This window comes from Procambarus clarkii, chromosome 32, assembly GCF_040958095.1.
Source record: "Procambarus clarkii isolate CNS0578487 chromosome 32, FALCON_Pclarkii_2.0, whole genome shotgun sequence".
NCBI lineage: Eukaryota > Metazoa > Arthropoda > Malacostraca > Decapoda > Cambaridae > Procambarus > Procambarus clarkii.
In genome coordinates this window covers 42,720,291-42,733,499 of record NC_091181.1, presented here as the reverse complement: position 1 = coordinate 42,733,499, position 13,209 = coordinate 42,720,291, and the positions used below count along the sequence as shown (strand labels likewise).

General features: G+C 53.7%; 2 protein-coding genes across 2 annotated transcripts in view; one reads left to right on the top strand and one right to left on the bottom strand.

Moving 5' to 3' along the window:
- The window catches only part of LOC138370419 (uncharacterized), a 364,834-nt gene that overhangs the window by 241,269 nt on the left and 110,356 nt on the right, over window positions 1-13,209 (top strand). The window lies entirely within an intron of this gene.
- LOC123759488 (putative uncharacterized protein DDB_G0286901) overlaps window positions 1-13,209 on the bottom strand; it is a 59,131-nt gene that overhangs the window by 17,759 nt on the left and 28,163 nt on the right. The gene's annotated exons all lie outside the window — the stretch shown is intronic.

The following is a 13,209-nucleotide window of genomic DNA, read 5'->3' as shown; positions in this document are numbered from 1 at the left end:
GTCCTTTTCTTATTCTTTCCTCATTTCAATTCGTTATATCGAGTCACCTATTATCTGCGTGGCAATATATCCCACCCCTTCATGCTCCTGATTTCCACCCTCGTGCTGTCTAAAACACACGCACACACGCGCACTCGCGCGCGCACGCGCAAACACACACACACACACACACACACACACACACACACACACACACACACACACACACACACACACACACACACACACACACACACACACCACACACACACACACACCCCCCCCCCCCCACACCCCCCCCCCCCCCACACACACACTAACATACTCAAACACTCACACACACACACTCACAAACACACACCCACACACACACTGGATTGGAAAATTTGAATAAGAAATACACACACCCTCCCGCTCATTGGATTGGAAAATTTAAATAGGAAACAAACATGGCAGCGAGAAGACGCAGGGAGAAGGACAAGATGACTCGCTTCAGGAGATACTCTTGCAAATGTGGAGAGAAATCAGGGAGGAGCTAAAGGTAATGGGGGAAAAAGGTAGCCAACCTGCAGGACGAGCTGAATGAGGCAAAGGAGGAGATTAAAAGCCTGAAAGAGAATCCTCCCCATACCAGACACGAATCCGACCTCAGGAAGATGGTAATGTATCCGTAGAAGGGACTTCTACCATATAACCCTCATTTGCAGGCATACTTAGAAAGACCCCAGAAGTTGTCTCTGCAGTACAGAAAATTGCCATGAAAGTTGCTACTTCTCAGGAAGCAGCAAGATGCACTAGCTGACTGATAGAGAGGAAAAGAGCAGTAATCGTAGTAGGTATTAAGGAGCAAATAGGGACCGGTCCACGGGAGAGAAGAGAGATGGATAAAGCCATAGTCAAAGAGATCCTTCAAGGGGTACAGATGGAGAAGGAAGAACAGAATATAGAAAAGATTTTCGCACTTGGCCAGTACAACAAGGACAGAGATCGGGTGATAAAAGTGTTTTCCAAAAGCGAGGATGCAAAACAAGAAATTTTAGCAAAGAGCAGCAGCCTATTGTTATGACCCCAGGTAGCCTGAAAAACGAGTCTACCCTGTGAGAGTTATTCAGCAAACCAGACCTAACTGAGAGGACAAAGAAAATATAGACATGTGACTATATATTAAACACTTGGCTAAGGTTAATGAAGAGTTTAAAAGCATGGGCAGTGAATAAATATGTAAATAAATGACTTGACATGAGATGTCGAGAGTTTGTTGGCTAAGTATGAGGCTCACTGCAGACATCTTGACCTTACTCGAACAACAGAAGTCGTGGGAAAAGATTGCATCGTCTTTGTGTCCCTGGTAGTAAGAGAAAAACCTCCAATTTCGTGCTCCGTCAAGAGGAGGAACTAGTCAGGGTCGTGTATGAAGCCTGGGGACGACTTAGTGCTCCAGTCAGGAATAAGAGAAGCCTGGCGGAGCAGTTTAATAGCAATTTTGTAGGTGACTGGGATCGCTAATGTCGAAGACTGGGGTTTGAACGCGCCCTGCACCCGATAAATTTTGTGGTAAGTCATTTTAACCAGTTGTTAGTAATTGTCTGTGATTGATCGTGTGCCCAGCGATCATGGCAAGAATTTATGAATACATTAGGCATATTTTATTAAGGCAGTCTTAAATAAGAGAGTAAAGATGAGGCGACCACCTGGAGGGCGGAGTGACGCGTCCACCCTCTCCGAGCGTGGGTGACTGAAGAAGGCAGCAGGCTGAGGGCCGCCCAGCGAGGACCGAGCATGGATTCGACCTGGACAAGGGAGTCCACCCCCCCCCCCCTTTCGCAACGTACGAGAATTTAAAGAGACGTCGAGTGAAGATACTTAAGTTAAATGAATACTTTTAGTTATATGTTAGTAAGGAAACATTTTTATTGCTATGTCAATGGAAATTGCAGGCTTGTGTGGGGAAGGAGTTCATGGGAGAACTTCGAGGCCTTAGGACAAGTTAATGAATGGAACTCCAAGGCTGTTGAACTGAATGCTGAACTCTGTGGAAGAGCAGAGCCCCCATAGTGATGAGCTGGACCTCAAGCTCCGTGAAGCAACAGTGAAGTGGAGTTGCACATGTCTAGGGAATCAGTGGTGGAACATCACTGGTGTTCGAGGAAAACTTTATTGTGTAACCGTCTGGGAGGGCTGTAAAAGAGACCCTTGTAGACAATTCTGGGAGAACCTAGAGATATACAGGGTAGTCAGCCTAAAGATGTAGAGCGGAGGTTCATGGTGACTACTTATAATGTATGGGGAGAGTTCTTGAATGTCATTGGCGTGTAAGACACAGTGGAAGGTGGGTGATTGACCATTTTTGTGTTGAGGAATTTCTATGCAGATGCTTCTAGTGTCTCAGCCACAGGCAGAACTTGATATACCATAAGGACGGATTGTGTAATGTTGATGTTTCTAGTGTTACAACCATACGCTAAGTTTTATATATATATATATATATATATATATATATATATATATATATATATATATATATATATATATATATTTATATATATATATTAATATATTATAATATATATAATATGGGCTGGATGTATTGTATTAATATGGCGAGATTTAACCCCACTTGGTGAGGGAGTAATAAGTGGCAAGCCAGAAGTTGGGCAACCACTTGACATAGACAGCTGGAGAAGCCAGGGGTATGGTATTGGATTACAACCAGGTTGTAGTGGCTTTTAGTATCTTATGTTACTATTTTCATCTCTTATGTAGTGTACTGTACATGTTCTTTGTTTATTAAATATGTATAGTTAACAGGTGTTCGCCCTTGTCCTGGTGAGGCTTCCCAGAGAGCAGGAGAGAGAGAGAGAGAGAGAGAGAGAGAGGATCACAGCTGTGGACAGGGCGGTAAGGAATACTAATTTACAAAAAGGGGGATTGAGGAGATCATTCTGAATAAGGAGATTGGGGAGTCATGGCATCTCAAGTAGGGTGTGTGTACAGGACAACGAGGCCAGTGTTGGAGCCGTTCTCCCCTAGACATGTAACGCTGAACCCCTCTCCAAGATCAAGAGGCGTATAGGGTGATCTCCTGAGAAAACTACAAGTACTCTAGAGTTCATTGTTGGTCGACCGGCAGTAGCGGGAGCATGGCTGCGGAGGTCGGCTGTCTGTTCCGGCAGAGAGTGGTTTGGGGACGTTGTCTACCTGTACGTGAGCAACAGTCTGGTGCAGTAACCAGAGTTCTTTGGAAGATTAAGCTCCATAAGCCCCATCCCCATCAGGTAGTCCAGAACAGGACACTATTCAATGTACCGAAGTTCAAAAAAGTATTCCTTTAGAGGGATATGACCAGGGAGGAGAGATTGAGGGCAGCAGCAGCAGCGAGGAAGGAGTGCAAGGAGAAAGACAGGGATCAGGGAACCACAGCCCAGAGCCCTACGATCCCAGAAAGGAGTGGGGAACCCTCCACAGGCAGTTCAACTGCCCCATTGGGAGGATTATGCCCACCTCCCACTCAATAGAAGCCCAACTTGTCCCAACCCCTAAGAGCACCCAACTGAGTGGCCATCCAGACCACCCTCCCCCCCCCCCCAAGACCTCAAGACTTCTCTCCACCAACACCCCAAACCCTCCCAACTCCCCCAAGCCCTCCCTTCTTACCAACCCCACTCCCTCCTTTCCACTCACCCACCCCCCTAAGCCCTCCCCTCTCCCCCACCCTAATAAGCCCCTCTTTTCTCCCTCATTCCCCACAATCCCTCCTGCCTCTCCTGCCCTCCCAAGCCCTCCTTTCTCCCTCCCCCCCTCCCAAGCCCTCCCTCCTCCCCAATCCTCCAAGCACCCCCCCCTCTTTTCCCCACCCCCCCAAGCTCTCCCTTCTCCCCCACCCCTCCAAGCCCTCTCTTCGCCCCCCTCTCAGCCTCCTCACAATCCAGGTCCCCCTTACCCTCAGCCCCCTCACAAACCAGGGGCCCCCCCTTCCCCCTCCCCATCCCGGACCCTCCATGTTTACCTACTCCAGTGGAATCAACAGAAACTGAGGATGGATAGTAAAGAGTCAGCTTCAAGGTGATGTACTCGAACATAGATGGAATTACAAGCAAGGCAGGTGAACTTAGGCAAAGAGCACAAGAAGTAAACCCGGATGTAATTGGTCTCGCGGAAACAAAATTCTTAGGAATCATAACGAATGTGGTGTTCCCTCCAGGATTACACTGTAGTAAGGAAAGAGAGGGAAGGGTAGGAGAGGAGGCGGAGTGGCCCCATTCATGAGATAGAAATGGAGTTTCAAGGAGATGGTTATCCCTGGCTGCGAGGGGTTTAGAGACTACATAACAGGCACCATGATGGGGCGACCTAGAGTAGTAGTAGCAGTGATATATAACCCTCCACCAAACAACAGAAGACCTCAGGCATGAGTATGATAGAAACAACATGGCAGTTAACAATATAATTGAAAGGACAGATTCTGCTGCCTGTAGAATTCGATCTCATCTGCTCCTCATGGGGGACTTCAATCCCGGAAGGATAGACTGGAAGAACAAGGAACCGCATGGAGGAGACGTAACATGGAGAGCTAAACTACTGAAGGTGGCAACAAAAAACTTTTTAAGCCAGCATGTCAGGGAACCCACAAGAATGAGGGGGAAACGATGAACCAGCGAAACTCGACCTACTCTTCAATTTGAATGACTCCGCATGTGGGAAATCGACTTCGAGGACCCAGTACAAATGAGCGATCACAGTATACTGACGTTTGAGTATCTGGTCGAAGAAGGGTTAAGGTACGCGAGAAAGGGAATTGAAAGGAAAAGGTTAGCATTCAGCAAGGGAAACTATGAGGAGATGAGAAAATTCCTAACGGATATAACATGGAAAACAGAGCTCTGGGGAAAGACGGCCCAAGACATGATGGAATACATCACGCAGAAGTGCAAGGAGGCATCAGAAAAGTTTATCCCTGCAAAAGGAAAAAAAATATATTGCAGATGAGAAACCCATGGTTTAATCAGAGATGCAAGCTAGCTAAGCAACTAAGTAAAAGAGTGTGTAGAAACTAAAGAAATAACAGGACACTTGAGAGAAGAGAAGAATACCAGAGAGCCAGGAATGAATATGTCAGGGTGAGGAGAGAGGCAGAAGTGCAATATGAAAACGACATAACAAGCAAGGCTAAGACTCAATCTAAATTGCTGCACAGCCACATCAGGAGAAAGACAACAGTGAGGGAACAGGTAATGAAACTGAGGATAAGGGCAGACAGAATCACTAAAACGACAAAGATCTGTGTGAGAAATTCAATAAGAAATTCCAGGAAGACTTCACATTAGAGCAAGGAAAAGTTCCAGAGATAAGAAAAGGAATAGTTAACCAGGCACCACTAGAAGAATTTGAAATTACCAGTGGGGATGTAAAGAATCTTTTGCTAGAATTGGATGTGACAAAGGCTATAGGCCCGAATGGAATCTCCCCATGGATACTAAAGGAAGGAGCAGAAGCACTATGCGCACCATTCTCCATGGTGTATAACAAATCACTGGTAACAGGTGAACTGCCAAAAATTTGGAAGATGGCAAACGTAGTCCCGATATGCAAGAAGACAGGAGGCACTGAACGACAGGCCAGTGTTCCTAACTTGCATACCATGAAAGTTATTGAAGAAAATTGTGCGAAATTAGCTAATGGAACATCTGGAGCGAAGGATCTTTGTGACACAACACCAATTTGGTTTCAGGGATGGCAAGTCATGCCACACAGGATTAGTTGAATTCTACGACCAGGCAACAAGAATCAGGCAAGAAAGAGAGGGATGGGCAGACTGCATATTTTTGGATTGCCTTAAAGCCTTTGACACTGTACCACACCAGAGACTAGTGCGAAAGTTGGAGATGCAGGCAGGATTGAAAGGGAAGGGACACCATTGGATAAGGGAGTACCTAAGCAACAGAATACAGTGAGTCACTGTGAGGGGTGAGGTCTCAGACTGACGAGACGTCACCAGTAGAGTCCTGCAGGGTTCAGTCCTTGGACCCACACTGTTTCTGATATATGTAAATGATCTACCAGAGGGTATAGAATCATTCCTCTCATTGTTTGCTGATGCAAAAATTATGAGGGGGAATTATGAGGAGGATTAAGGAGGAAGATAGTATGAGGCTACAAGATGTCCTAGACAGACTGAACAAATGGTCCAATAAAGGGCTTCTAATGTTCAACCCGAGTAAATGTAAGGTAAATTAAACTAGGTAGTGGAAACAGGAGGGCAGACACAGGATACAGAATGAGAGATGAAGTCCTTTATGAAACAGACAGAGAGAAAGATCTAGGAAAGATCGAGAAAGTTGAAATCACACCAAACCTGTCTCCAGAAGCCCACATCGAAACAATAACATCTGCGGCATATGCGAGGCTGGCTAACAACAGAACTGCCTTCAGGAACTTGTGTACGGAATCCTCCAGAACCTTGTATACCACATATGTAAGACTAATCCTGGAGTATGCGGTCCAAGTATGGAGCCCGTACCTTGTCAAGCACAAGACGAAGCGTGGAAAACTTCAGAGTTATGCCAGTAGGCTAGTCCCAGAACTAAGAGGCATGAATTACGAGGAAAGGCTGTGTGAAATGCAACTCACGACACTGGTAGACAGAAGAGTAAGGGGAGACATGTTCACTACCTACAAAATTCTCAGAGGAATTGGCAAGGTAGATAAAGTATTTAAACACGGGTAGTACGCTCACAAGGGAACACAGGTGGAAACTGAGTACCCAAATGAGCCACAGGGACGTTAGAAAGAACTTTTTTCAGTGTCAGAGTAGTTAACAGGTGGAATGCATTAGGCAGTGATGTGGTGGAGGCTGACTCCATACACAGTTTTAAATGTAGATATGATAGAGCCCAGTAGGCTCAGGAATCTGCACACCAGTTGATTGACAGTTGAGAGGCGGGACATAAGAGCCAAAATCTCAATCATCGCAAGCACAAATATGCAAGTAGACACACACACACACACACACACACACACACACACACACACACACACACACACACACACACACACACACAAGGGCCTCGTAGCCTGGTGGATAGCGCGCAGGACTCGCAATTCTGTGGCGCGGGTTCGATTCCCGCACGAGGCAGAAACAAATGGGCAAAGTTTCTTTCACCCTAAGTGCCCCTGTTACCTAGCAGTAAATAGGTACCTGGGAATTAGTCAGCTGTAACGGGCTGCTTCCTGGGGTGTGTGGTGTGGAGAAAAAAAAAAAAAAAAAAAACAGTTGATTGACAGTTGAGAGGCGGGCCGAAAGAGCAAAGCTCAACCCCCGCAAAACACAACTAGTAAACACACACACACACAATCCTCACGGTAATGTTCTTCGTTTTAACTCTTAGGCTGTTTATGTGCTTCCATTTCCGATGTTACTTGAACACGCTGCTTCTCTACATTTTCGCCCAGTTGCATTCCGCCATTATACTGTGATGGTAGTGGGTCCTGGTGGTGCTGGTGGTAGTGGGTCCTGGTGGTGCTGGTGGTAGTGGGTCCTGGTGGTGCTGGTGGTAGTGGGTCCTGGTGGTGCTGGTGGTAGTGGGTCCTGGTGGTGCTGGTGGTAGTGGGTCCTGGTGGTGCTGGTGGTAGTGGGTCCTGGTGGTGCAGGTGGTAGTGGGTCCTGGTGGTGCTGGTGGTAGTGGCTCCTGGTGGTGCTGGTGGTAGTGTGGGTCCTGGTGGTGCCGGTGGTAGTGTGTCCTGGTGGTGCTGGTGGTAGTGGGTCCTGGTGGTGCTGGTGGTAGTGGGTCCTGGTGGTGCTGGTGGTAGTGGGTCCTGGTGGTGCTGGTGGTAGTGGCTCCTGGTGGTGCTGGTGGTAGTGGGTCCTGGTGGTGCTGGTGGTAGTGGGTCCTGGTGGTGCTGGTGGTAGTGGGTCCTGGTGGTGCTGGTGGTAGTGGGTCCTGGTGGTGCAGGTGGTAGTGGGTCCTGGTGGTGCTGGTGGTAGTGGCTCCTGGTGGTGCTGGTGGTAGTGGGTCCTGGTGGTGCTGGTGGTAGTGGGTCCTGGTGGTGCTGGTGGTAGGTGGCTCCTGGTGGTAGTGGGTCCTGGTGGTGCTGGTGGTAGTGGGTCCTGGTGGTGCTGGTGGTAGTGGGTCCTGGTGGTGCTGATGGTAGTGGGTCCTGATGGTGCTGGTGGTAGTGTGTCCTGGTGGTGCTGGTGGTAGTGGCTCCTGGTGGTGCCGATGGTAGTGGCTCCGGGTGGTGCTGGTGGTAGTGGGTCCTGGTGGTGCTGGTGGTAGTGGGTCCTGGTGGTGCTGATGGTAGTGGGTCCTGATGGTGCTGGTGGTAGTGTGTCCTGGTGGTGCTGGTGGTAGTGGCTCCTGGTGGTGCCGATGGTAGTGGCTCCGGGTGGTGCTGGTGGTAGTGGGTCCTGGTGGTGCTGGTGGTAGTGGGTCCTGGTGGTGCTGGTGGTAGTGGGTCCTGGTGGTGCAGGTGGTAGTGGGTCCTGGTGGTGCTGGTGGTAGTGGCTCCTGGTGGTGCTGGTGGTAGTGGGTCCTGGTGGTGCTGGTGGTAGTGGGTCCTGGTGGTGCTGATGGTAGTGGGTCCTGGTGGTGCTGGTGGTAGTGTGTCCTGGTGGTGCTGGTGGTAGTGGGTCCTGGTGGTGCAGGTGGTAGTGGCTCCTGGTGGTGCCGATGGTAGTGGCTCCGGGTGGTGCTGGTGGTAGTGGGTCCTGGTGGTGCCGTTGGTAGTGGCTCCTGGTGGTGCTGGTGGTAGTGTGTCCTGGTGGTGCTGGTGGTAGTGGGTCCTGGTGGTGCTGGTGGTAGTGGGTCCTGGTGGTGCTGGTGGTAGTGTGTCCTGGTGGTGCTGGTGGTAGTGGCTCCGGGTGGTGCTGGTGGTAGTGGGTCCTGGTGGTGCTGGTGGTAGTGGGTCCTGGTGGTGCTGGTGGTAGTGGGTCCTGGTGGTGCTGGTGGTAGTGGGTCCTGGTGGTGCTGGTGGTAGTGGGTCCTGGTGGTGCTGGTGGTAGTGGGTCCTGGTGGTGCTGGTGGTAGTGGCTCCGGGTGGTGCTGGTGGTAGTGGGTCCTGGTGGTGCTGGTGGTAGTGGGTCCTGGTGGTGCTGGTGGTAGTGGCTCCGGGTGGTGCTGGTGGTAGTGTGTCCTGGTGGTGCTGGTGGTGCTGGTGGTAGTGGCTCCGGGTGGTGCTGGTGGTAGTGGGTCCTGGTGGTGCTGGTGGTAGTGGGTCCTGGTGGTGCTGGTGGTAGTGGGTCCTGGTGGTGCTGGTGGTAGTGGCTCCGGGTGGTGCTGGTGGTAGTGGGTCCTGGTGGTGCTGGTGGTAGTGGCTCCGGGTGGTGCTGGTGGTAGTGGGTCCTGGTGGTGCTGGTGGTGCTGGTGGTAGTGGCTCCGGGTGGTGCTGGTGGTAGTGGGTCCTGGTGGTGCTGGTGGTAGTGGGTCCTGGTGGTGCTGGTGGTAGTGGGTCCTGGTGGTGCTGGTGGTAGTGGGTCCTGGTGGTGCTGGTGGTAGTGGGTCCTGGTGGTGCTGTGGTAGCGGGTCCTGGTGGTGCTGGTGGTAGTGGGTCCTGGTGGTGCTGGTGTAGTGGGTCCCTGGTGGTGCTGGTGGTAGTGGGCTCCGGTGGTGCTGGTGGTAGTGGGTCCTGGTGGTGCTGGTGGTAGTGGGTCCTGGTGGTGCTGGTGGTAGTGGGCTCCGGGTGGTGCTGGTGGTAGTGGTCCTGGTGGTGCTGGTGGTAGTGGGTCCTGGTGGTGCTGGTGGTAGTGTGTCCTGGTGGTGCTGGTGGGAGTGGGTCCTGGTGGTGCTGGTGGTAGTGGGTCCTGGTGGTGCTGGTGGTAGTGGGTCCTGGTGGTGCTGGTGGTAGTGGGTCCTGGTTGTGCTGGTGGTAGTGGGTCCTGGTGGTGCTGGTGGTAGTGTGTCCTGGTGGTGCTGGTGGTAGTGGGTCCTGGTGGTGCTGGTGGTAGTGTGGGTCCTGGTGGTGCCGGTGGTAGTGTGGGTCCTGGTGGTGCTGGTGGTGCTGGTGGTAGTGTGGGTCCTGGTGGTGCCGGTGGTAGTGTGGGTCCTGGTGGTGCTGGTGGCAGTGGGTCCTGGTGGTGCTGGTGGTAGTGTGTCCTGGTGGTGCTGGTGGTAGTGTGGGTCCTGGTGGTGCTGGTGGTAGTGTGTCCTGGTGGTGCTGGTGGTAGTGGGTCCTGGTTGTGCTGGTGGTAGTGGGTCCTGGTGGTGCCGGTGGTAGTGGGTCCTGGTGGTAGTGGGTCCTGGTGGTGCCGGTGGTAGTGGGTCCTGGTGGTAGTGGGTCCTGGTGGTGCCGGTGGTAGTGGGTCCTGGTGGTGTTGGTGGTAGTGTGGGTCCCGGTGGTGCTGGTGGTAGTGGGTCCTGGTGGTGCTGGTGGTAGTGTGGGTCCTGGTGGTAGTGGGTCCTGGTGGTGCTGGTGGTAGTGGGTCCTGGTGGTGCTGGTGGTAGTGGGTCCTGGTGGTGCTGGTGGTAGTGGGTCCTGGTGGTGCTGGTGGTAGTGGGTCCTGGTGGTGCTGGTGGTAGTGTGTCCTGGTGGTGCTGGTGGTAGTGGCTCCGGGTGGTGCTGGTGGTAGTGTGTCCTGGTGGTGCTGGTGGTAGTGGGTCCTGGTGGTGCTGGTGGTAGTGGGTCCTGGTGGTGTTGGTGGTAGTGTGTCCTGGTGGTGCTGGTGGTAGTGGCTCCGGGTGGTGCTGGTGGTAGTGGGTCCTGGTGGTGCTGGTGGTAGTGGCTCCGGGTGGTGCTGGTGGTAGTGGGTCCTGGTGGTGCTGGTGGTAGTGGGTCCTGGTGGTGCTGGTGGTAGTGGGTCCTGGTGGTGCTGGTGGTAGTGGGTCCTGGTGGTGTTGGTGGTAGTGTGGGTCCTGGTGGTGCTGGTGGTAGTGGGTCCTGGTGGTGCTGGTGGTAGTGGGTCCTGGTGGTGCTGGTGGTAGTGTGTCCTGGTGGTGCTGGTGGTAGTGGGTCCTGGTGGTGCTGGTGGTAGTGGGTCCTGGTGGTGTTGGTGGTAGTGTGGGTCCTGGTGGTGCTGGTGGTAGTGGGTCCTGGTGGTGCTGGTGGTAGTGGGTCCTGGTGGTGCTGGTGGTAGTGTGTCCTGGTGGTGCTGGTGGTAGTGTGTCCTGGTGGTGCTGGTGGTAGTGGGTCCTGGTGGTGCTGGTGGTAGTGTGTCCTGGTGGTGCTGGTGGTAGTGTGTCCTGGTGGTGTTGGTGGTAGTGGCTCCGGGTGGTGCTGGTGGTAGTGGGTCCTGGTGGTGCTGGTGGTAGTGGCTCCGGGTGGTGCTGGTGGTAGTGTGTCCTGGTGGTGCTGGTGGTAGTGGGTCCTGGTGGTGCTGGTGGTAGTGGGTCCTAGTGGTGCTGGTGGTAGTGGGTCCTGGTGGTGCTGGTGGTAGTGGGGTCCTGGTGGTGCTGGTGGTGCTGGTGGTAGTGGCTCCGGGTGGTGCTGGTGGTAGTGGGTCCTGGTGGTGCTGGTGGCAGTGGGTCCTGGTGGTGCTGGTGGTAGTGTGTTCTGGTGGTGCTGGTGGTAGTGTGGGTCCTGGTGGTGCTGGTGGTAGTGCGTCCTGGTGGTGCTGGTTGTAGTGTGTCCTGGTGGTGCTGGTGGTAGTGGGTCCTGGTTGTGCTGGTGGTAGTGGGTCCTGGTGGTGCCGGTGGTAGTGGGGTCCTGGTGGTAGTGGGTCCTGGTGGTGCCGGTGGTAGTGGGTCCTGGTGGTAGTGGGTCCTGGTGGTGCCGGTGGTAGTGGGTCCTGGTGGTGTTGGTGGTAGTGTGGGTCCCGGTGGTGCTGGTGGTAGTGGGTCCTGGTGGTGCTGGTGGTAGTGTGGGTCCTGGTGGTAGTGGGTCCTGGTGGTGCTGGTGGTAGTGGGTCCTGGTGGTGCTGGTGGTAGTGGGTCCTGGTGGTGCTGGTGGTAGTGGGTCCTGGTGGTGCTGGTGGTAGTGGGTCCTGGTGGTGCTGGTGGTAGTGTGTCCTGGTGGTGCTGGTGGTAGTGGCTCCGGGTGGTGCTGGTGGTAGTGTGTCCTGGTGGTGCTGGTGGTAGTGGGTCCTGGTGGTGCTGGTGGTAGTGGGTCCTGGTGGTGTTGGTGGTAGTGTGTCCTGGTGGTGCTGGTGGTAGTGGCTCCGGGTGGTGCTGGTGGTAGTGGGTCCTGGTGGTGCTGGTGGTAGTGGCTACGGGTGGTGCTGGTGGTAGTGGGTCCTGGTGGTGCTGGTGGTAGTGGGTCCTGGTGGTGCTGGTGGTAGTGGGTCCTGGTGGTGCTGGTGGTAGTGGGTCCTGGTGGTGTTGGTGGTAGTGTGGGTCCTGGTGGTGCTGGTGGTAGTGGGTCCTGGTGTGCTGGTGGTAGTGGGTCCTGGTGGTGCTGGTGGTAGTGTGTCCTGGTGGTGCTGGTGGTAGTGGGTCCTGGTGGTGCTGGTGGTAGTGGGTCCTGGTGGTGTTGGGGGTAGTGTGGGTCCTGGTGGTGCTGGTGGTAGTGGTCCTGGTGGTGCTGGTGGTAGTGGGTCTGGTGGGTGGTGGTAGTGTGTCCTGGTGGTGCTGGTGGTAGTGTGTCCTGGTGGTGCTGGTGGTAGTGGGCCTGGTGGTGCTGGTGGTAGTGTGTCCTGGTGGTGCTGGTGGTAGTGGCTCCGGTGGTGCTGATGGTAGTGTGGGTCCTGGTGGTGCCGGTGGTAGTGTGGGTCCTGGTGGTGCTGGTGGCAGTGGGTCCTGGTGGTGCTGTGGTAGTGTGTCCTGGTGGTGCTGGTGGTAGTGGGTCCTGGTGGTGCTGGTGGTAGTGGGTCCTGGTGGTGCTGGTGTAGTGGGTCCTGGTGGTGTGTGGTGCTGGTGGTAGTGGCTCCGGTGGTGCTGGTGGTAGTGGGTCCTGGTGGTGCTGGGGTAGTGGGTCCTGGTGGGCTGGTGGTAGTGGGTCCTGGTGGTGCTGGTGGTAGTGGGTCCTGGTGGTGCTGGTGGTAGTGTGTCCTGGTGGTGCTGGTGGTAGTGGGTCCAGGTGGTGCTGGTGGTAGTGTGGGTCCTGGTGGTGCCGGTGGTAGTGTGGTCCTGGTGGTGCTGGTGGCAGTGGGTCCTGGTGGTGCTGGTGGTAGTGTGTCTGGTGGTGCTGGTGGTAGTGTGGGTCCTGGTGGTGCTGGTGGTAGTGTGTCCTGGTGGTGTGGTTGGTGGGGTCCTGGTGGTTGGTGTAGTGTGGTCCTGGTGGTGCCTGTGGTAGTGTGGTCCTGGTGGTGCTGGTGGCAGTGGGTCCTGGTGGTGCTGGTGGTAGTGTGTCCTGGTGGTGCTGGTA